The sequence below is a fragment of the Chroicocephalus ridibundus genome, chromosome 1 (genome assembly GCF_963924245.1).
Source record: "Chroicocephalus ridibundus chromosome 1, bChrRid1.1, whole genome shotgun sequence".
Classification (NCBI taxonomy): Eukaryota; Metazoa; Chordata; class Aves; order Charadriiformes; family Laridae; genus Chroicocephalus; species Chroicocephalus ridibundus.
This window is the reverse complement of record NC_086284.1, coordinates 186,219,681-186,241,947: the sequence shown is the minus strand read 5'-3', so window position 1 is coordinate 186,241,947 and position 22,267 is coordinate 186,219,681. Positions and strand designations below refer to the sequence as shown.

Genomic DNA, 22,267 nt, shown 5'->3' with positions numbered 1-22,267 from the left:
TTTTCTGCTTTAAATGAAAGGAAAGAAATAATTTTTATGTCTTATTGCTTTGAAGGTATTGTATCTCTGTCATTCAGTAAACATCTACCATGCTAAACTGTCCCTTTAGAGATCATAAAAGTAACTGAAAAGCTGCCTCATGCTGTATTCTGCAGCTCATTGCTTTTCTCTTTTATACATATTCTTGCACATGCTAATCAGGGGGTTCATTGTGATACTACAAACACCTTCATCTTCCAGCCTCTCTGCAGTTAGTCACAAGCCTTCCTGGAACAGTATTTGATCGTAAAGACTTCCTGAAAAAAAAAGGCAAATTGGTTAAATAAGGTTATCTGTGAAAACTGTATGGTGGAAAATGACAGACAATTTATTTACTTTGGCATTTTATCATAGGTTGTTTTTCCTGAGGAGTTTTTTAATTGGCTTTGACTGGATAATATGAAGATTCTTGGCACTCTTATTAGCACTCAAGATATGACAACTGGGTCTAACCTCAAAGAAGTAAATTAAAAGAAAAACAAGAGACAATTACAGTGTTATTAAATGCGTGCTACTGTTTATAATACTGTGGCAAATCCTGCTACCTTGTTCAATTGTATTGTTCTGAACTGGAAGAGCAAGATCAGGAAGCTTGTGTTTTAATAATATGGAATAGTTTATACTGTATGGTGGACATCCCCGAAACACTACTCACAGCATGAGGTCCATTGATATCCCTGAGCCTAAGAAATGGCCAATGCCCCCCTGCTGCCGCTCCTCCGTGCAGTCATTTGCAAGTTATTGAACTTCTGGAGGGAGTTGGTGCTTAAGATACGAGAGGGAGCTGCAGTCTAAGTGGGTGAGTAAGAACAAAATGGCCAAATGTCTAGGAAAATGAAAACTTGTCTTTGACAGGTGTAATCTACTTTATTTTTTATGCTGGGGGTTGCAGATTGCAGAACCTCGGTTATTGATGTTATGGCCCAGGATTGCACAGTGTCTTTGTTTGAAAGTAACAACGATTTCTTCACAAAAGGGACGATGAATCTCCTTCTGAAGGTGATGCTAACTATAAAGAGAGCCTAAGAGAGACTAGACTAGACTTCTAGCTTGTAGGCAGCTGAAATTAGATGAGGTGGTCCTTTTTTTCAGTCATCCTAAAAAAAAAAAAAAGAAGAATAAAAAATAGAGAGTAAAAAATAAGTCATGACCATGTGCTTTTCTTTTAAAATAGTACCTTATTTAATCTTATCAGCCTGAAATAAAAGAATCTAAAACCTTCAAACATATCATAATAATGTTTCATTAATAAATTTGTCTCACTAAATAAGTCTCATTAATAAATGACTCTCAATAAAGAATGCCTTTATTTTAAAAGTGAATGTAGCTTACATCAGCTTTCAGATCTGGTTAGATCTCATCTGTTAAAGGGCTCTTTGATTCAACAGACAAATTTCTGTCACACATTTATGTATCTGATATATTATAAGCTTATTCAGTTTATGCATTGCAATCCTTGCATCAGGAACAAGACCCTTAGATCGTTTTGGTACGCCCATAGGTCCTGCGGTTGTAACTTTCTGTCTTTTTTAAACAGAAGCCCTGGGAAGGTCTTTTAAGTCTAAACTGTTTGTTGTACTAATGCCTAAAAAATTAATCTTTCTTCTACTGAAATAAACATGACACAAACACAGTTAAGTACACATCTGGGAAAACAACTTTGAATGAAAGAAGGTCAATCATTCTAATTTTTCTGTGGCTAAAAGCAAATATTTCAGTGTTGCTGATTTTAATGACATTTCTTTTTTATAATTAGAAAGCAGTTCTTCCTAAAGGTAGATGGTTTCATTACATTTGCTTGAATAGCCTGGCTAATTTGATTTCATGCCATATTTAGCAACATATGTTGCTAAAAATAATCATGATAAGGCTACAACAATTTATCTATATTTTGGCAGTCTTAAAATCCGTGTATCTATCTATCTATCTATCTAGATACATATAGATATGTATAATTCTGTGCCTTTTATTTTTAAGTCCTAAATGTAATTCAGTGTCCTTAGTGTGCATCAGGGCCTTCATCATGAATCTGATTCAATGATCACTGTGATCTGTACATTACCTTTATTGAGATTTGGATTGTGCACTTGTGTGAAATCCATTTAATGTTCACAACTTGATGCTGTATTAGGCTTTTATTCATATGGATATAAATGCCCGTGACGATAAATATTGAAGAAGGACTGATACTCCAAGCAATGAAGTAAAATATTAAAAAAACCCCACCACTAGTTATACTGTATCCAAGTGATAATAAAAGCAACAGAGATATTCTGTTGTTTTATCAAGAAAAAGATGTAAGAAAAAGAAAGTATTTTCACCCACATCTGATAGCCAACTAATACATTTTCTTATGTGTATTTGTTGGATTATCCTTTTGCCTTTTAAAATCATTCCATGACTGTTGTGTATGTGGCATACTTATAGCAAATTTTATTATAGGCAAACATCTCCCCAGTAGTTCTTCGGCCTGTTACATCTGGGTGTTGTCTGAAAGTGTAGATAAATTAAAGACTTACATTCAAGGAATAGTACAGTAAAAGAGGCATGCTTATCAAATGTGTATGCTTTATTTCTGAAAGCAAAAAAAAGCCGTCATAAAGCATCAGATTTCTCCGTGTTGCTCACTGAGTTTACCTTTAGAGCTGCAGAAGCTTCAATGCTTGATTATGGATCACTGCAGTGGTTAACGCAACTCTGGGGCAAGTAGCTTTGTTTCCTTCTTTAACAAAAAAAAAAAAAGAGTTGAAAGGAATAAATAATTAGAAAAATCCAAAATGTTTCTGAATTTAAGGGTGGTTTCTTTAGCAAAATGGACTGTTCTTGGAAAAGTAGTGTTCAAAAACATGTACTCTGTGAATCACAGAATCTTCATGGTTGGAAAGGACCTTTGAGATCATCGAGTCCAACCAGACAACCTACAATCTCTGCCACTAGAGCATGCCCTGAAGTGCTACATCTAGACGTTTCTTAAACACCTCTAGGGATGGTGACTCAACCACCTCCCTGGGCAGGCTGTTCCAGTGCCTGACCACTCTTTCAGTAAAGTAATTCTTCCTAATATCTAATGTAAACCTCCCCTGCCGCAACTTCAGACCGTTTCCTCTGGTCCTGTCATTATTCACCTGGGAGAAGAGGCCAACACCCACCTCTCTCCAACCTCCTTTCAGGTAGTTGTAGAGGGCAATGAGGTCTCCCCTCAGCCTCCTCTTCTCCAAGCTAAACATGCCCAGCTCCCTCAGCCTCTCCTCACATGGCCTGGTCTCCAGACCCCTCACCAGCCTGGCAGCTCTCCTCTGGACACGCTCCAGCACTTCAATGTCCCTCTTGTACAGAGGGGCCCAGAACTGAACACAGGACTCGAGGTGAGGCCTCACCAGCGCCGAGTACAGAGGCACCATCACTTCCCTGCTCCTGCTGGCCATGCTATTCCTGATACAAGCCAGAATGCTGTTGGCCTTCTTGGCCACCTGGGCACACTGCTGGCTCCTGTTAAGCTGGCCGTCCACCAGCACCCCCAGGTCCTTCTCTGCTGGGCAGCTTTCCAGCCACTCTTCCCCAAGCCTGTAGCGTTGCTTGGGGCTGTTGTGACCGAAATGCAGGACCCGGCACTTGGCCTTATTAAACCTCATACAGTTGGCCTTGGCCCATCGATCCAGCCTGTCCAGGTCCCTCTGTAGAGCCTTCCTACCCTCAAGCAGATCAACTCTCCCATGTAGTTTGGTGTCGTCTGCAAACTTACTGAGGGTGCACTCAATCTCCTCATCCAGATCATTGATATTAAACAAAACTGGCCCCAAAACTGAGCCCTGAGGGACACCACTGGTGACCGGCTGCCAAGAGGATTTCACCCCATTAATCACAACTCTCTGGGCACAGCCATCCAGCCAGTGAAGGGGAGATGGTGTCTCTGTATCCAGGACACTGAAAGTTCCTGCCCATACTTTCTAACTACTCTTTTTTTCTCATCTGCATAATATGTCACATAAGTTCCAGCCTATTTATATCCATAATCACAAAGTGCATAACATAGCCATCGCTTGATTGATTGTGTGTGCAAAAATCCTTCAGTCTATATTAAACAGCGATGTGACCAATGTTGTTTTGTAGTTTTATAAACGAGTAAATCAGATTATGAAGTTGGATAGTCTAAAAAATAATTTATAAATAAGAAAGGAAATTAAAAATAAGAATTAATACTGTTTGAATACAGTTATGACTTGTAATATTTAGATCAATATTAATAGTAAAAAGGCTTTTTGTATTTTTTCAGTTTAGTGTCCTGATTTGAGAAATGTCAACATGCTTCCTCGTTAGATGGCCTGCGCATTACTCCTAAAATGCCATGAAATGATTCTGTGGGTTGCTAATGTGAAAAACGCAGGGATTATCACGATTTTACAAGTATTTCTTAAGTTCTGAAACTTTAATTAGAGAAAAGTCTATGTGAGTTTTGTACAGGATGTGAAATATATGGTAGCAAAATGCTCTTTGAAATGCACATTTAACTCACTCGCAAGAAAAGCAGGCTCATTATAGAACCACCTCTCTTCCAGCAGCTCCTCAACTGTGCTCTGCGGGCCACCAGTCATCTGCAGAACGTTCTGTGGGATGCTCTCTGGAGAGAGCAGGGGATCGTGTGGTGTTCATTCATTTTGTTTCCGTTCTTTTAATTGCCTGAATAGAAGTAAAAAATCTGTCACTGCTTTCCCAGTGCAGTCTAGATTCACTGTAACAAACCCCAGGGAGTCATGGAGAATTGTTCATCCTAACAGGGCTGGTTTGGCAATTTGCTGCACTGAAAGAGTGAAGAAACATCCGATTTCAACTACCCAGTAATAAGTTGCGCTTTTAAGGCAATTACTTCACACTGCTCAATACTTAAAAGATGCTTTAAAAAGAAAACAATGAGGAAATTAAAGAGGAAAAAAAAAATGTGAATTTAGAGGCTAAATCTGGCATGCTGTGATAAAGACACGGAAAATGGGAGTTTTATCTAGATCAGCCTTCTGTAAGCATACACTCCAATATGGCTGATGACCAAGGAGAGCATGCCCTCTTGTTCCTGAAATTATTAAAAACAGGGGGAGAGTGTGACTTGCTTTAAATGAAATTAGGCAATGTTTGATTTCCTTGTAAACATATAATGTAGCTGTGAATGGGGAGGAATTAGTTAAAAGAACTGATGACTGTAGTTGCCATGATCTGTAGAGAAGGGGGTCCACAGACAATGTTTTTCTTCTGGTGTCACTTATGTTACAAAGCTTATGAGTCCCTGTCTTACTCCCCATTGCACGATCCTGTAGTATGTACTAACAGGATAAATTCATGGCCCCCTTTTAAAGTCAGCAGAGACAACGTTTATGCCAGAGATCTGTTTAGTTGCTCTTAATCTCAATAGGCTGCTGTAATTGTTTTATTCAGGCAAACCCAACAATCATAACTCTTTTTTTTTATACTGTCTAGTGATTGTTGCTCCACTTTAATGTAATTTTAGTTAAATTTAATTTCAAGCCATCTCAGCTGAATTACTAAATAATAACATTAAAAGCAAAACAAACCTGAACAAACAGATACACACTCAGATCTTGTTCTGATTGCAACTCGGGAAAGCTAAAACCAGACAATAAAAGAGCTTGTAATTATTTGAAACAAATATATCTCTTTGAATAAAGTAGATGTAGGTATTAAATCCTGGGTATTAATATTGGACATATGCAGACAGGCATCTGCTTCCATTTGCTCCAATCACTTTAACAACATCTAATAGTGGGCATTAGCAACTTTATATAAATTCATTATTTTGGATGTCTTTTTAATATCAGCTTTTATTATCAAAATATCTGTTTCTTAAGTAGGCATGCCATGGTTCTACTATGTGGCATATTCTAGTTGAGCAGCGTAACTTTTACTACTTCATAGTGTAATAGCTGTAAATATTTACAATTTCCATTTGCTAGTTCCAGATTTTACAGTTTGTTTGGCTCTCCAGCTGTGATCCAATGAACTCTTTGGTAGAGACCTTAGGAGCAACTTGATAGAGAAATTAAAGGCAGTTTTCTACTTTGGTCTTTGATGTAGCCACGGTGTAACTGGTCATCCCTCTTTCTTTGGGCACAAAAGAGCCGGAGAACTGGCTTAACACTGAGATACACTGTGATGATAGGTTTGGATCCTATGTTTGGGACTGACATTTCTAGAAAGCACACAACGTGGATCTCCTCCTCCTGCCATTAAGCCTGGGAGGCATTCCTGGGGGAAATGAGGTGGGAGTGCATCGGTGGGAGCAGCCTCCTGGGGTCATGGCAAACAGATGCAAGTCAAAGCAGGTCAATGGTGGCTCTAACTTGTGTTAGGACCCATCAAGTGTTTGCTCAGGAGAAAGTTCTAGTCAAATGAAAGGTGTTTGGGTAGAAATGAGATAGGTACTGGTCTATTCCAGATCCATTCTCATTGGGTGCTGATCTGGTCCAACTATAACTTGCTCACTCTTAACATTTTTTAAAGTTTAAACTTTAGATCTATAATGCCTCTCTTAGACCCCCTGAAACCCACCATCAGCATGAAAGGACAAGTCCTATGCAAAATTCTGTTTTGACTGGATTTAAATATTAGCACATAGCAGAAAATTAGCAGTTATGTGACTACCCTGGCTATGCAAAGGGCAGAAAGAATTAACACTTCTTGCTAATGAGGTCTGACTAAAAACATTTATGATTACTTTTTCTCACCCTAACTACTCCTTACATCCTGCCTGGTTCCAAAACTACTGTCCTTTTGATTTGGAGCATTACGCTAAAGTAGCAATCAGCTGATGAGCAAGGGATCTGTGTTTACAGTACACAACATATCTGTCAGGTACTTGTAGTTAAACCTTTCTCAGTGATGAGCTCTATCCAGATATCTGCATATCTTGCTTTGAAAAGAGGCAAAAGGAACTGCATTGGACAAAAAGAGGCCTGCGTGACCTATGGTGGTGGGCCACACATGCGATGTGTGCACATTTTGAGTGTCCGTTCTCCAACCACTCCATAGTACTAGAGTTCTGTTCTGCACGTCTCTACACAGAAATAAAAAAATTTGTTCTATCCTTAGCGCTTGCAGACAGGAACAGATATAAAGAAAGATTGCAGAGGAGGCAGAAGCTTTAGATCTCATGAAGTGCCATGTGATAAATCTAAAGGTAATCATTTGTGGGGGTAAAGACAATATGCCTCACAGAAGTAAATTGAGCTAGTCAGCAGCAACCAGCATAGACATAAAACGTTCACAACTTCCTGGCATTCACATTTATTTTGGTAGCTCTGCTGGTATTTGTGATGATTTCTTGTCTCAGATCTCATGAGAGAACTTGCAATAGTGCAGGTATGGTCATGTAACATTTTAAAATTGACTGGCGACTGGCAGAGCCATTCCGGCGTTGCCTTAGCTGCTGCCCAGCAAGAGGTCAGGCATGTGCTCCAGCATGTCCCACTTGGGAGGAATGCTCTGTAATGGTCACAAGACAGTGCTCGTTGTTGGCAAACAAAAATTTCAGTGCAATGACTTGAAATGTGCTTCTTTTATTTACTCACTGCTGATGCTAATAGCATCCAAAGAGTAAAAATGCTTTCAATCTGGCATATTTTTAAATTGTAGTTGTTCTCTAACAGCTGAAATTATGTAGCAAACATTTTATTTTTTTCCTGAAGATCTTATTTTATTTTTTCTTTTTTTTTTTTTGCCTTTTACATCCTTTTGCATACTAAGACATTATTTCTCTGTGGCTTTGCAAACAAGTACTGATTTGTAGAGACAGAAGCTTGTCAGATGTATAATACATATGCTACTCTAGCTAAAACATCTGTTATGTAACTTGTCCTAGGTCATTCTGCTTAATCATGACATTTTTTATGCATCATTGTACTCTGCGATTGTCAAAGAAATTCTATAAACTTTGCTGAGGTAAAAAATTATATCCAACCATTCTTTCCAAGTAAATTTCTTCTGTGGACTTAAGACAAGACAAAGAATGAGAAACGGTAATTTCTGGCAGCTGTTTAACATGGAAAAAGAAATATTCATATTTGGTGTATCCCACTTAATGCTTATGAGTAACAATTTCTACTATTGATGCAGTGAATCTAAAGTAGTCTTGCACCATACTTAGATTTTAGTTAGTGTCCTGTTAAACATGCTTCTTTCTAAAAAGCGATAACATAAGTTTTCATAGTAGTAATTACTCTTTCTACATCTTGAAAATCATTGATCCTGCTTCTCCTTAAATCAGTTGTAAAAATGCCGATGATTTAAAGAGGAGATCCATGTTGCAGGTTTATATATCACTGATCTTGTATAGTTAAGCAGTGTTCAAGATGTAATCCATCTGCTCAAAAGTAGGCACCTGCTTATGGGCAGGACGAGTCATTCCCCAGGCTCCACTGACTGAACTCTCCACGAACAAAACAGATGAGAACTAGCTGTGATGAAGACATAAATTGTAGACAGCTAAAATAAGGCAAGATTAGCCTCATCTTTCTCCTTCACTCCCTCCTCCTTCAGAGGTCTTCTGTTCTAGCAGGCTGAAAATTAAAATCTTTTCTTGTAATCATCATCGGTCAGCACTCTGCCATCCACCAAGGACAGTACATTTTACCAGAGTCGTTGCAGTGTAAACAGCTCATATTTCAGGGGATGCAAATACTGCCTCAAAAACGCAGGTTTGTAAGAATGTGCAGTTAGCAGTTTTTGGGTTGTGTTTTCACAGTTCATCATGCTGGATTTCAAAACATCCAGCTGTATTTGTCTGGGAAGGGTCTGTTACTGATTGTAAGGAGACACTTTGAAGATGTTTGTTTAAACTAAATATTTATGTGAGTTTATAACAGATAGGATGATATTTAAACAGGATAATCATTCTCAAAATGACTTAGACATACAAGGAACTTAGAAGGAAGAAATAACTGATGTCCGTCTAAAGTCAGAACTATGTTGTCAGCTGGTTACTCTCCTGCCACGTACAGGAACTAAACCAGCCAGCAACAAAACCCAAAAGTGGTTAACAATCTTGTCTTGTGAATCTTTCTCTCTTCCAAACATAAATTTAGCGTAAGGCTGTTGGAGCTGCTTCATCTGCTGAGACGCCAAAGTCTTTTAATGGGGTACCTAGAAGGAAAATAGTATTGCCTCAATCTTGCCGTGTAGGGTCTTTTTTTTGTTTATTGAGGGGGTCATACATTGTAAACACTTAGGTTTTTCGCTATGACTATGAAATATTTCTTTTAAGGTGAAAACCTGTTCTGTAGCAATTAGGCTGAGTGCACCAACTCCTACTATGTGGTAGCTTCTACCAGATGTTTCTGAGAAGGCTACTGCTCTATGGGAACTTCAAGCAGAATTTGCCACTAGCACCAGCACAGTCACAGGCACCTGGGTCACCTTGGCTGAGAGGAGAGCTGGGCATCAGCTGAGCTCGTGTCACTGACTGCTTGTGCTCTAGGAACACTGTGAATGTGCTATGGTGGCATAAACCACAGTGGAGGCGGCTCCAATAAGGGAGTTTTACTTCGTGAGAAGAGCACACTAGAGGAAAGTGAGGGGGTCGGTGGCACTGAAGTGAGAAGATGCTGGGCAAAGTAGGCAATTAAGGACTTAGATGCTATTCAGGCCTTTGCAAGAGTTCAGGGTTCCCCAGAAATGAAGAACTAAAATCTAACTGGAAAGCTTTATGTTCCAAACTGACAAAAATCATGTAATTTTGGAAGTTGTTTTACAATAAGGCTTGCATACGAATGGACTTGCTTGGTAGCAGCAGGACAAAGCCGTGAGCAGTATGTAGCAGAGAGACTGGGCGGAAGCGTACTATTATGCAGCCTGAATGGTAGAAAAGACAGAAGTAAAAGGTCAGTGTCCTCTTATGATAACATACACTCTAGCTTAGACTTTCTGAACTGGCACAATTGGATCTCAACAAGTCACAGCTCAACAAGGAGATGGCTAACCTGCCATTGATGGCAATAGGAATGGAAAAAATGATGGTACCTAATACTGTGACTAACTTGCTGATCCTCATATTGTGTCATCTCTTATCCTCTCCTTGGGCAATTTCTTAAGAGAGTCATGTGGCAGAAGAAATTTGGCAATCAGGCAGAGCTGAGGCTACATCACGAAGCCACAGCAAGGTGAGAGGATTCTTCACAGGGGGAAGGGCTTGTAGAGCAAGACCCTGCAACTGCTCTATACACAGGGGTTAGAAAGATATCACTCTTTTTGGTTATCACAAACATGACAATCACCAAGGTCAGATGTGATAAGAACAACTGCTGCCCTTGAGACTTACAGACTATCACTTAATACTCGTCAGGTGGTTTATGGCCTCTTTGAGTGAAAGACCGTCTAACTTGGTAAGAGTCACAATGAGCTCTGGCTCACATAAGATTTGATAAGAGTTGGGATATGGCCCCTTGGGCTTGGTGCCACACAGATGTGGTCAGAGCACTGGAAGGGGAAGCACCAGGCTACTGGGCTCTGAGAAACACAATGACATGGCAGAAAACCTATGTTTAGGTCTGGAAAAGAGTGAGAAAAAAGAGAAGGAATGAAAAACATCATCATTTTGTGAAACGTGAAATAGATTTCTTCTTCATCCCTAAACATTTTTAGTCCACTCAAACTAGAGTTTTGTAAAATAACCAAAAAAAAGACAATGTACTTTGATTTTTTAAAGAGCTTATGAAAGTCAGCATCTTTTATGACTTTAGAGGAAAAAAGAATTTCGGGGGAGGTTTGAAATCTTTTTTTGAGATTTGTTTTACTGGCTTTGTTTTTGCCTTTGTACTAGATAGTCTGTAAAAATGCACTAAGAATTGCCATGTGGGCCTTTTTATTGGTATTATCCAAAAGGCCTGTATCTACTTATAGTATTTATTTCTTTCTGCCACCCCTAGTAACTCTCTTCCTTCTAACTAAAATAGTGCACTCATTAAATAGAAATGCAAGGAAAGAGAGATTCTCAAACATATCAGTGTTAAATCAAACCGAAATTATTTACTTTGAATTGAGTTTAATAACAAAACAATCCCGTACTGTTCCAAAGGTGAGTTTAAGAAGCGCACATCAGTTAAAACTTCACCAGCCTCTGACAAGAATTCTTACTGGCCACGTACTTACAGAGCTTCCTAAGAGGTATCAGGCCACAAAACCAACAGAGCCAATCATGTAATCCTTATGAAGAGGCAACATAACTCGCCAGCAATACAAGGTATGCCTACATGCATGATGAGGTCTTCCTACGGGTTCGATCCTACTGGAAAGGTCTGTGATTCTGTTAAAGTACTACCAAATCCAAAGCAGCTGATATGAACAGGCAAGGTGTGCAGGTGTGGGCTTATCCTATGGATATGACCACATGCCTTTTGATCTGCTTGGAAGAAGGTAATTTTTGCTTGCTTTGTATTATATGGGTCCACCTATCATGAAACACAGGTTTTCTAAATGCATATGTGATCAGTTTGGGGTAAAATAGATCTAACACAGTCCTTAAGTAGGTCTGATGGAGTCTATTGGTCTTATTCCCTTTAACAACAAAGTCAAATTTAGTTCTCTATCATTTCAGTAACTTGGAAGAAACTCTCCAAATAAATCATGGCGTGTCATCCAAGACTTAGGTAAAACAAGGATAATAGCCTTTCTTCTGCATAGCTTTTGCTATCACTGCAAATGCTCCTATTGTGCTCTTTGTGCACAAGAACTGGATTGAAACATCAAAGAAACTGTCAAGGCTGTGCTTGTGTTTGGATTGTAGTCAGTGTTTCAGCAGGTCTGGAGAAGAGGGTGAAACAGTGAAACAGGCTTTATAAACCCTGTAAGAGACAGCATCACTAATGCTGCCATTAAGGTTTCTATTTTAGAATTGCTGCAACTAGTTTCTAAGTGGAAGAAATGTAAAAGGCACTATAAATACCGGATTAGCGGGAAAACAAAAGCAAAGGGACTAAAATTTGCAGAATCACAGGCCTCTCGATATTCTAGAAAGCCAAATTCAAGGGTTCAAATACACTGGGGCTGTGCTCTATGCAGGAAAAGAAGAATTACGTCCTCAAAAGGGTGAAAGTTCATAGTATAAACTCAGTGCCTGGTCTACATCTATAACAAGCTTTTTAGTGCGATGCCAGAATTTCCTCCCTCAGTAAGCTACAGAAGGTAGTGCAGAAGCAGGCCAGCAGCTGAGATGGCAAATTAGAGTTATTTTGGGTATCTTTGCACTGTACTGCTTTGGTCACATTTAAGTTAGTAAATAAGAGAGGACAAGTCACGCTCTCTGGCCATGTGGACAAGTGTCATGGCATAAATGATGTCTATATGGTAAACTTTCTCTCGCCTTGCCCTTTCATCCTTTTAGGAGGAGTCCCTGTCCTGTGCAAAACCCCTGAGCTGCGTGGCCAGTGCTGTGTGCGGGATTGCTGCTGCGCCCTGGACTTAGCAACTGACTTCCCTCTTCGTGCTTTAAACTGAGGTAAATGGCACCGAGGTAAACATAAACGCAACCGTCTGTTCAGATAGGGGTCTGTGCTGCTGCTGCTACAGGGGTGGCTGCGGATAGCTGAACTCTGGAAAACTGCCTGCTGGAGACATTAGCGCATTGGCTTCGGTGACACTCTCCATGTCCTTCAAGCCAAGCATGTGGTTAAGTGTTTTGCTGGAAGGAGGCTTCTTTTATACAGATTTGAAGTATTACTTTCAAGGCAATGTGATGCTGGTTTTCTCATCTCTCCTTTAACTCTTCTTTTCTGCAGTTGCGCGTAAAGGATGCAGAGTCCTACTTCTCTCTTTATTACTGCACTTGTCATCTCCACCTTACCTCTCTCAACATATTCTCATCTTTCCTTTTCCATTTTTAAACTTAAGCCTTTCCTATGCATTCAAATACACCCTACATCAGATTTTTTTCAGACTAGCCTGTGAGAGACTCCCTGTATCCATCCTAGATCAGTCTCATTAATTTGCATATTTGTATGAAGTGTTTTGCGATAATTGCTGTTCATTGTGTAGGCTGCTTCTTTGTACTAAATCCAGAAAGATAATGAAGATTTTAAATAGAAGAAATCCTATGTTCAGTCAGTCTTTCCTTTCTGTGATAGCTGATAAGGGGGAATATTTGGAAAATCTTCTTTTTTACAATTTTTGTTATTAGTTAACTGTTATGTACCTGAACTTAGAGGCAGTAGAATGGGGAAACTTCATTTGTATTGTGGTACATGGTTGAGCTGATCCCAAGGGCCACACTTTGGTAGAGCTTTTTGGTAACTGATAATTCAGGCCATGCTCTTATTTTCCACACATCCAATGGTATCTGAGTAGGCATGCACTTAAAGAAATGCATTTCTGATACTACAGGCTCTAAATAGAGCAGCTGTAGAATTTCTTCAAATTTGTGTATGACAAGAAATAGATGTAAGTGGACAAGGCCTCTATCCCTACACAAATATGTCACATAAGCTTGAAAACGCATCCTCCAAATAGAAGAAAACAACCGGCAATCATCAGCAAAACACAATACTTCACAAAATACAGTCTAGCATTTTCCTAAGTGTACAGTTGCAAGAAACGCAAAGACTAGCAGTAGAAAATGTCTGTCCTTTTAAAGGTCTGTTAAACACAAGTGACATTAAATGACACTGTAGGTATCCAGACGTTTAGTGTTTGTCTTAGATGGCAAGTGGACAATTTAAGCTAATTAAAAGTCACAAAAGTCTGGCTTATGCTGTTGTCTGGAAAACCTACCGTTGAATTTAATGGGAAAAAGACAAGACCTTATTTAGGTTATAAAATGCCATGAATGATTTCTGATATTCAGAAGACATTGTGCTTTCCAGTAAAAGAATAATAAGAAGTGTGGTTAATCTTTCACTGCTTAATGAAGTGATTTATTTCTTAAAATTGTTAAAAAGTGCATGGGAATCATTTTATTACTTTGCTTTTTAAATGAAACACGTAGATCCTTAGGGCAGGGGCTATCTTCTGGTGGCATATATATAAAGCTTGGTCCTTGACTGAGATTTCTGGGCACTGCCACACCGCAAATTATAAACATCTACAATAAAGTGCTTCTTACAGAATCTTTTTGGATTTGATTCAAGAATAAATAAGTCACTTTTAAAGATTCTGTCAAATAAACTCCAGTCACTTCTTGTACACTTGCTGAGCTTCCAATAATCTGATAATTACTCTTAAAATGAATGCAAACTGCAGCCTGCAGGAAAATATACAGCAAGTCTTCAGTCATATGAACTTTTGAACCTAGACCTTTAATAAATATAATGAGATGGTCACTTAATAAAGGCTTTCATCAGAGTTTTAATGTGCTTTGTTCTGCACTAAACTGCAGAAAGAATTTACAAATAAGGAAACTAAATTGCATATGATCCTTTGGGAATAAAATATCGTTGATTACTCCAGCTTCAAAGGTCTGGAATAGGTGTGTGAGAGAAAATCCCTTTCTAAAGAGCTTATACACTTCCTTGAAAAAGCTGAACCTCTGTTTCTGGGGAAACTTTTAGAGTTTAAATCTATTAGGAACCTCTGTCTTATTCTGGAAATTAACTCCAAGAAAACTGCTGATGAGACCGTAGATCATCCTCTGCTTAGAATGAACCAAATGCACATTTTCAAGAGGGCAAAATAAAGAAGAGCTTTTTCTTCATGAGCTAGTGGAAATGGGAGGTCTCAGGACTGCAAAGACGCTTTTATGATACCCTGGGCTACAGCATGGAGCGAAGTGGCTAAAACGGATATAACACGTTCGGACTGTATGGACTGACATGTCCCGGTCTCAGTGATTTTGTTCTTGGGGTGCCCAAATGGGTCGATCCATTTGAAGAGCTTTGGTATGACACTTCAAGGCATACGGACATTCTTGTCGGGATACACCCGTGGTATCCCCTGCACCACGGCTCCCTTCCCTCTTCACTCATTCTCGGTTCACAAAACGTTCCTACTTAATTTGGGGCTGTAGGATGCCACCGAGGGCAGGAGGCGTCTGGTGCTGATGCTGATCTAAACCCAGCCTAGGCCTCTTGTACATGGTTGTACAAAATCAGGCTGATTCACTGGGCATTCATACTCTCAGCATTTTAGCCTGTTAACCTTTAACCTTTTCTCTTTGTTGGTATTTTAAAGGAAAAAAAATAATAAGTATTTTAAATATTTAGAATTAAAAACTTGTGCATGGTATTTGCCGTGTTTGGATCTTGGGTCTGTCTCAACCAGTAAGCACTATTTCAATCAAAACAATTTGTGAGCAAAGTCAACTTTTGGCAGAGTTTCAACTATTCAGCTAGCTGGAATTTAAATACTCTATTTTTACAGCTATTTCCAAGTGAATTTATGCATTTGAAGTAAGCCCCTTTTTGCTGTGTTAACACTGTTTGAAAAGGCATCTTTTGAATCCAAGGCCAGAGTTTCAGCTGGTCATGAACAATGCAGCCTTTTCAACTCTGTGCTATTACTATGTTTAATTTTACAGGAGCAGTGGTCTAAAATATAAACCATGTCTGTGTTATCATGGCAGTAATCACTTGACCAACTCTGCTCTTTTGGAAGCCTTATAATCTTTTTTTCTCAAGCTATCAGTACCTAAAGGATTCCTGGATTTTCTTTTTCTGAAGTACACTTTAAAAATTCTAATGTTGGATTTTTTTTTCCTCTATTCATCCACAAATCAAAAATACTTTTCATCAGTTTTGCTACTGTTCACTATAGAATTAAACCTGACATTATAAACACTAAATGTACTTGTGCTAGAGGAAGGAGACCTTTTAAGCTTTCATTCTTCAAAGTGTCCACTTGTCAAAATCAGAAAGAAGAGGGGAGGGAAACCACATATTTTATGCTTACAAACAAACAAATAAAACACAAAGGATTTTTCTTTTCAAACCTGGCACGTATTCCAGAGTAGTTCTTGCCATGGGAACACTTGATTAATCTCAGCAGCTTCCACTTTTCCCAGTCGGGTACTGTCCTGTCACTTCTCCTCGTAATTGCAAGTACAAAGCTGTTTTATGTACAATAATCGGTGAGCGAGTTGGTGTTCCTGCTCATTTTGCCAAGCTGCAGAAGCATATTCTCAAGTATATTGCACATTACTGGAAAGTGCATTTACCCAAGGGAAAACGTGCCCCAAAATAATTTACGATCAGCCCTGTTCTAGCAAAATACAAGGAACATGTTGTCCTCTCTGAAGCACTGTGACGCACTTTCAGTGATATAAAATTAGACAAGGCTGAGACTGGTTCCTCTGAATGGTTGTATGATGGACACCTGGTTTTGACTAATGTACTGAGTTTGTGGTTTCCTTGGGGTGCACTGAGCACTGCTAAATGGGCAAGGACTCAAGCCTATCACACATCCCCATGTGGGTTTGTAGGGGCAGGTTCCGCAGATTTCTCCCCTAAAGCGGTGTGAGGTTTGTGGCTTCAGTGCATGCTCCATTCCATTAGACCCATAGTTCACTTGATTGAATTGGGATGCAATCTGATAATATTTTTATTTTTTTTATCTCTCTCTTTTTCTGTTTGTGGTGGGCTTTTTTGGAGTTTTTTTTGGTTGTATTTTTTTTTTAATTGGGAGGGAAGGAGAGATGGGAGAGGGGAGAGAGGGAGAGAAAGGGAGAGGGGAGAAAAATTCGTCTGATACCTTCAGCCTTCAGCAGGGAAGATGGTGATCCCTGTGGTCAGTCTTCCAACACTTTACAGCTCATCTCCCTGAATTCTTGTATACAGTGTGGCCCTGGATGGGAAACTAAAGAGATAATTATATGGAGAACAGTGCGTGTATGTATGTATAACATTTTTAATGTATATTTGTATATAGACTATATAAAATTTTTATATACACTTATAAAATATAAGGCATTCTTATCACAGAATCACAGAATGGCAGGGGTTGGAAGGGACCTCTGGAGATCATCTAGTCCAACCCCCTGCCAGAGCAGGGTCATCTTAGAGCAGGTTGCACAGGAACGCGTCCAGGCGGGTTTTGAATGTCTCCAGAGATGGAGACTCCACCACCTCTCTGGGCAGCCTGTGCCAGTGCTCTGCCACCCTCAGAGTAAAGAAGTTCCTCCTCATGTTTAGGTGGAACTTCCTATGCTCAAGTTTGTGCCCATTACCTGTTTTCCTGTCACTGGGCACCACTGAAAAGATCCTGTCCCCATCCTCCTGACATCTACCCTTTAAGTATTTATAAGTGTTGATAAGGTCCCCCCTCAATCGCCTTTTTTCCAGACTGAAGAGACCCAAATCCTTCAGCCTTTCTTCATAAGAGAGGTGTTCCAGTCCCCTAATCATCTTGGTAACCCTGACCATGGATAACAGTTTGGAAAACACGTGAAGTATGAGAGTTGGCCTCGCTACCTCAATCTTAGGCCTTCAGTTGCAATCAAAAGGTTTATTGAATAGCAAAATGTACAAGGAACCCTCAAGTATGCTTAATTACACTTTTCTATAATGCAAGAACCAGGGGGCTTTCAGTTCTTATAATTAAGAGATACTTAAGAAGGCAGAAAGAAATAATGTTATGCATGTGCTGGGACTGCACTTGGAAACCGGAGCTATTAGCTGCCCATGGTGAAGAGATCCCTAACTGGTGATACTTTCCAAACTTTCCTTGCACAGGCTGAACTTTCTGAGGCAGGTACTTGCCTTAGGCTTGATTTATTATTATTTTTTACCCTTGCATCCCCAATCATGTTTGTACACATCGCTATGTAGCGGCGCAATTACACGTTCTTCTCTCCAACTCGCATCTTTGGAGCATGGGATTTTTGGGGGTGGCAGTGGGAGGAGAAAGGGGACATCACACCGCGGTCCTTCACCCACTGTAGTGCTGACATTACTGATGCCCCCAACCTTGTCCCATGTTTTCTTCGCAGAGCCAGGAAGAAGCGATTGGTCTGCATGGGGTTGCCACTGGTGCCCATGGTGCAGCCCGCAGCCCAGCTCGGGAACGCAGTTTCTTTCCATAGGTCATAAAGTCTTTGGGTCAAACCCTCTTGTTCCTGGGCAAACTGATGTCAGTGGCAGGAGGGAAACCCAAAAAATGAAGAGCCACTGCCAAAAGGCAGCAAGGGGAGACAGTATCTGGCATAGAGAAATGTATGGTTGTGGTTTTCTTATACTTACTACCAAAAATGTTGTACAATAATGTGTAGTCAACACTGACCAACAGAACTCATTATTAGCCTGACTACAAAGGCACAGCAGTCCTTGAACACAGTGCATTGACTGTTACTATTCTGTAAAATACTATGTGTAAAATATAAGGCATAAAAGAATCCCTTTTGTGAAAAAATACAGTAGAAAATAAAATATGACTACAGAATTAAATACATTTTTTCAAAATCAGAAAAATGTTTTTATCATCCTTAGTGGTTTTTCCCCTTCAGTTTTTCACCTACTGTTTTTCCACCAGCACAATGACGTTTTGGGGTAAAATGTTGGTTTTGCAGAGACCAGCTTTGCATTTATAAACTTCTAAAAAAACATCTCTGAGACTTTGCATTTATGCCTTGTAGAAAATCAAGTTTTGCTATGTCTTGCCTTTTAAAAAACAATGATAAATGTTAAAATGAACCTGCTTTTCAGAAAGTGTGCCTTTAATACAAATGTTTGGGACCAGTACAGGAGTAAAAATGAAATTCCCTGTTTTGCAGGGGTCTGGTCTTCATGATGCAAGAGTTCTTCCTGATTTTATCTACAAAATGATCTAATTGTGGTGAAATCATTGCCAGTCTGAAATTCATTTGAATGGATTAGTAGAGCCGGATTCTGACCCTCCTAATGGAAAAGTCCACTGAACCTTTGTCATTGCTTTTGAATTAAAAATGTGCCGATCCACTGCATGAGAAAACAAAAGAGAAACTGACTGAAGAAAAGCAAGACCAACTACACTGTTCTGACTGTAGGGTTGAGAATATTTGTGGGGAGGGAGAGGACTAGCACAGCTTCACCTCCTGCCCCACTGTTGTCCTGTAAGATTCCTGTGGCCACTCCAGCTCCGAAAAGTGAACGTAAATAAGGTAAGTTAGTGCTAAGATGGTGGGGCAGGGGGCATTAAAACCCAAACCTAAAGCTCCAGGCCTGATAATCTGTGAAGAGATTGCTTTTTATTGAAGAAAAAGGCATTGTTTCATTAAAAAAAAAAAAAGAAAAAAAAAAGTTGTGCCTGATTTGCCACTGCTGGTGCAGGTCAGTGCAGTTTTGGGATTGACCCATCCTTGGAGAGCTCAGGTGGGGTTTTACAGTTCTGCCAAGAAAAAGCCTGGCCTCTGTGGGAACCTCACAGGCAGGGGCTGTCTGGAAGAAATTTTGATGCTGGGCATTTCCTCCTCATCGTGGTCACAATCACCTTGCTGATTTGCCTGGGGCTGATTTGCCTCTTGCAAAGACCACCTGTTTGCCTTCATTTCAGTTCATTCCAATTTGTTTCTGCTTGAAGATTCTAGTCTGTAATTTTGAGGAAGCTGAATAGCTAAAATATTTTTAGTTTTGCTGGAAGAATAGCATTTTTTTTGCTTGACTAGCAAATAGGTGCTTGACCTAAAACTAACTGGTTTATTTACTTTGGAAATACATGTTTTTAAGTGTAGCTTTTTTTTTAAACAATAACCAGAAAGTAAATTTTGAAAGTTTAAAAAAGTGAGAGTGACTATTTTGATCACAGTGTAATTTTTCCTGTTTTAAAATCAAAGCTATTCAGTACATTCAACATGAACTTGCACATACTTTAATTAACTGAAGTCTTCGTTTTTGATGAGTAAATTATCTGTCTAAAGAATCTGGCATCCTTCCGTATGAAGGTTTGATGTTACAGAGCCTGACACTGTTCGTCTTGATTGCCATGGTATCTCATCATTTTGGCTCTGTTTGGCTGAAGGGAAGTAAAATGTTGTGTGTTTCCAAAGTAGGATTTAGAAACTAAGAGTTACTTTAGATGCCAGACCTTCTGGTGTGACCACATGCCACGCTGCAGAACACATACCCGTTCTTTACAGACTTTCTTAGCGTGAGGATTGTCTAATAGGAAAATCCTTTTGACTTGGGAGGTTTACAACTTTAGACACTGCTCCTAATGTCCTTGTTTATTTTCTATGTGTTTTATATTCTGTAGATTTTCTGGAGTCTCCGTCTCTGGAGACATTGAAAACCCGCCTGGACGTGTTCCTGTGCAACCTGCTCTAAGGTGACCCTGCTCTGGCAGAGGGGTTGGACTAGATGATCTCCAGAGCTTCCTTCCAACCCCTATCATTCTGTGATTCTGTGGATATTCAGACTTTCTTAGAACTTCAGGTTGATGTATCTTCAGAAATAGACCAAGCACAACTCTAAAGGATTTGTTGGTGTTTCCCTGCTTTCAGACAAACCACGGCTGTGCATGAACTTGGGGACTGCTCTAATCTTTAAGCAGTCTGTAGTACAGCTGTGCCCTGGCAAGTATTTAGCAGGTACAGATTACAGGACAGGTCTAAATTAGTTCCTTGGGTATCACGATCTGTGTCTAGAGTTGAAATGCCCCATAACTAGCTGGGACTATATTCTATTCAGTTTTAAGGTTGACCTTTAGAACTACATGATTAACAAGGATAGTATGGATTTAACAAATTATTATTTCAGTACTATAATGTAATGTACTATAATCTAATGAGTGGTGATCCTCAAAATTTTTATGAGGTGACATCACATGGATATTTGCAGTGACTCTCAAAGGCAGTCTTGCCTTCTTTGCAATTTCACATATCCAGAAGTAAGTCATGGCTGTCATGAGCAAAATGTTGCCCATCGCCTGGTGAACATTTATTCAACTTTGTGTTAGAATACATGGAGGACCCAAACACATACCCCAGATCTCCTCCACCAAATGGTAGAGGAACGAACAAGAAAAGGTGCTATGCTGGACCTTGTTCTCACCAACAGGGAAGGGCGGGTGACCAACAGGAGGCTCAGGGATAACCTTGGCTGCAGTGACCACGAAGCAACAGAATTTAAGATCCTCAGGGCAACTAGGAGGATGTATTCCAAGCTTACGATCCTGGACTTTAGGCATGCAGACTTTGATCGCTTCAGGGATCTGCTGACCAAAGTGCCATGGGACAAAGCCCTAGAGGGAAGGGGGGCACAGGACAGCACATCAGTATTCAAGGATCACCTTCTCCATGTCCAGGAGCAAAGTATACCGACAAAGAGGAAGGCAGGAAAGAATGCTAGGACACCTGCCTGGATGAACAAGGAGCTCCTGGACACACTGTCACACAAAAAGAATCTTTACAAGGAGTGAAAGAAAGGACAGCTGGAATGGGGGGCATATAAGGAAGCTGTCTGAGTAGCAAGAGACCTAGTAAGAAAGGCTAAAGCTCAGTTAGAATTAAATCTAACCAGGGAGATCAAGGGAAACAGCAAAAATTTCTATAGGTATATTAATGGTAAGAAGACAAGGGAAGGTGTGGGCCCCCTCAGAAAGGAAACAGGAGAACTGGTGACAAGTGATATGAAGAAGGCCGAGGTTCTCAATGACTTCTTTTCCTCAGTCTTCACTGGCAAGGGCTCCAGCCACACTCTCGGAGTCACAGAAGATAATGGCAGGGGTTGGAAAGAACTGCCCATTGTAAGTGAAGATCAGGTTCATGACCATCTGGTGAACCTGAAAGTGAACAAGTCCATGGGACCCGATGGGATACACCCACAGGTACCGAGGGAACTGGCGGATGAGGTTGCTAAACCGCTCTCTATTATATTCCAAAAGTCATGGCAGTCTGGTGACTTCCCCACTGACTGGAAAAGGGGAAACATAATCCCCATTTTCAAAAAGGGAAAGAAGGATGAACCAGGGAACTACAGGCCAGTCAGTCTCACCTCCATGCCTGGTAAGATTATGGAGCAGATCCTCCTGGAGGCACTGCTGAGGCAGAAGAATAACGAAGAGGTGATTGGGTACAATCAACACGGCTTCACCAAGGGCAAATTGTGCCTGACAAACCTGCTGTCCTTCTATGAGAAGGTCACAACATCAACAGACAAGGGGAGAGCAACTGACATCATTTACCTGGACCTGAGCAAAGCCTTTGACACTGTCCCGCATGACATCCTGGTCTCCAAGCTGATAAAATATGGGTTTGATGGACTGACAATTCAGTGGATAAAGAACTGGCTTTATGGCCGCACCCAAAGGGTGGCTGTCAATGAGTCCATGTCCAGGT

General features: G+C 40.1%; 1 long non-coding RNA gene across 1 annotated transcript; it reads right to left on the bottom strand.

The window, feature by feature from the left end:
- Positions 1-799: 799 nt before the first annotated feature.
- Positions 800-16,096, bottom strand: LOC134510876 (uncharacterized). Its single transcript, XR_010069748.1, has 3 exons — positions 15,953-16,096; positions 2,677-2,761; positions 800-1,136 (listed from the first exon to the last, which is right to left on the bottom strand). It is a non-coding gene; the product is annotated as an uncharacterized LOC134510876 (long non-coding RNA).
- Positions 16,097-22,267: the final 6,171 nt, after the last annotated feature.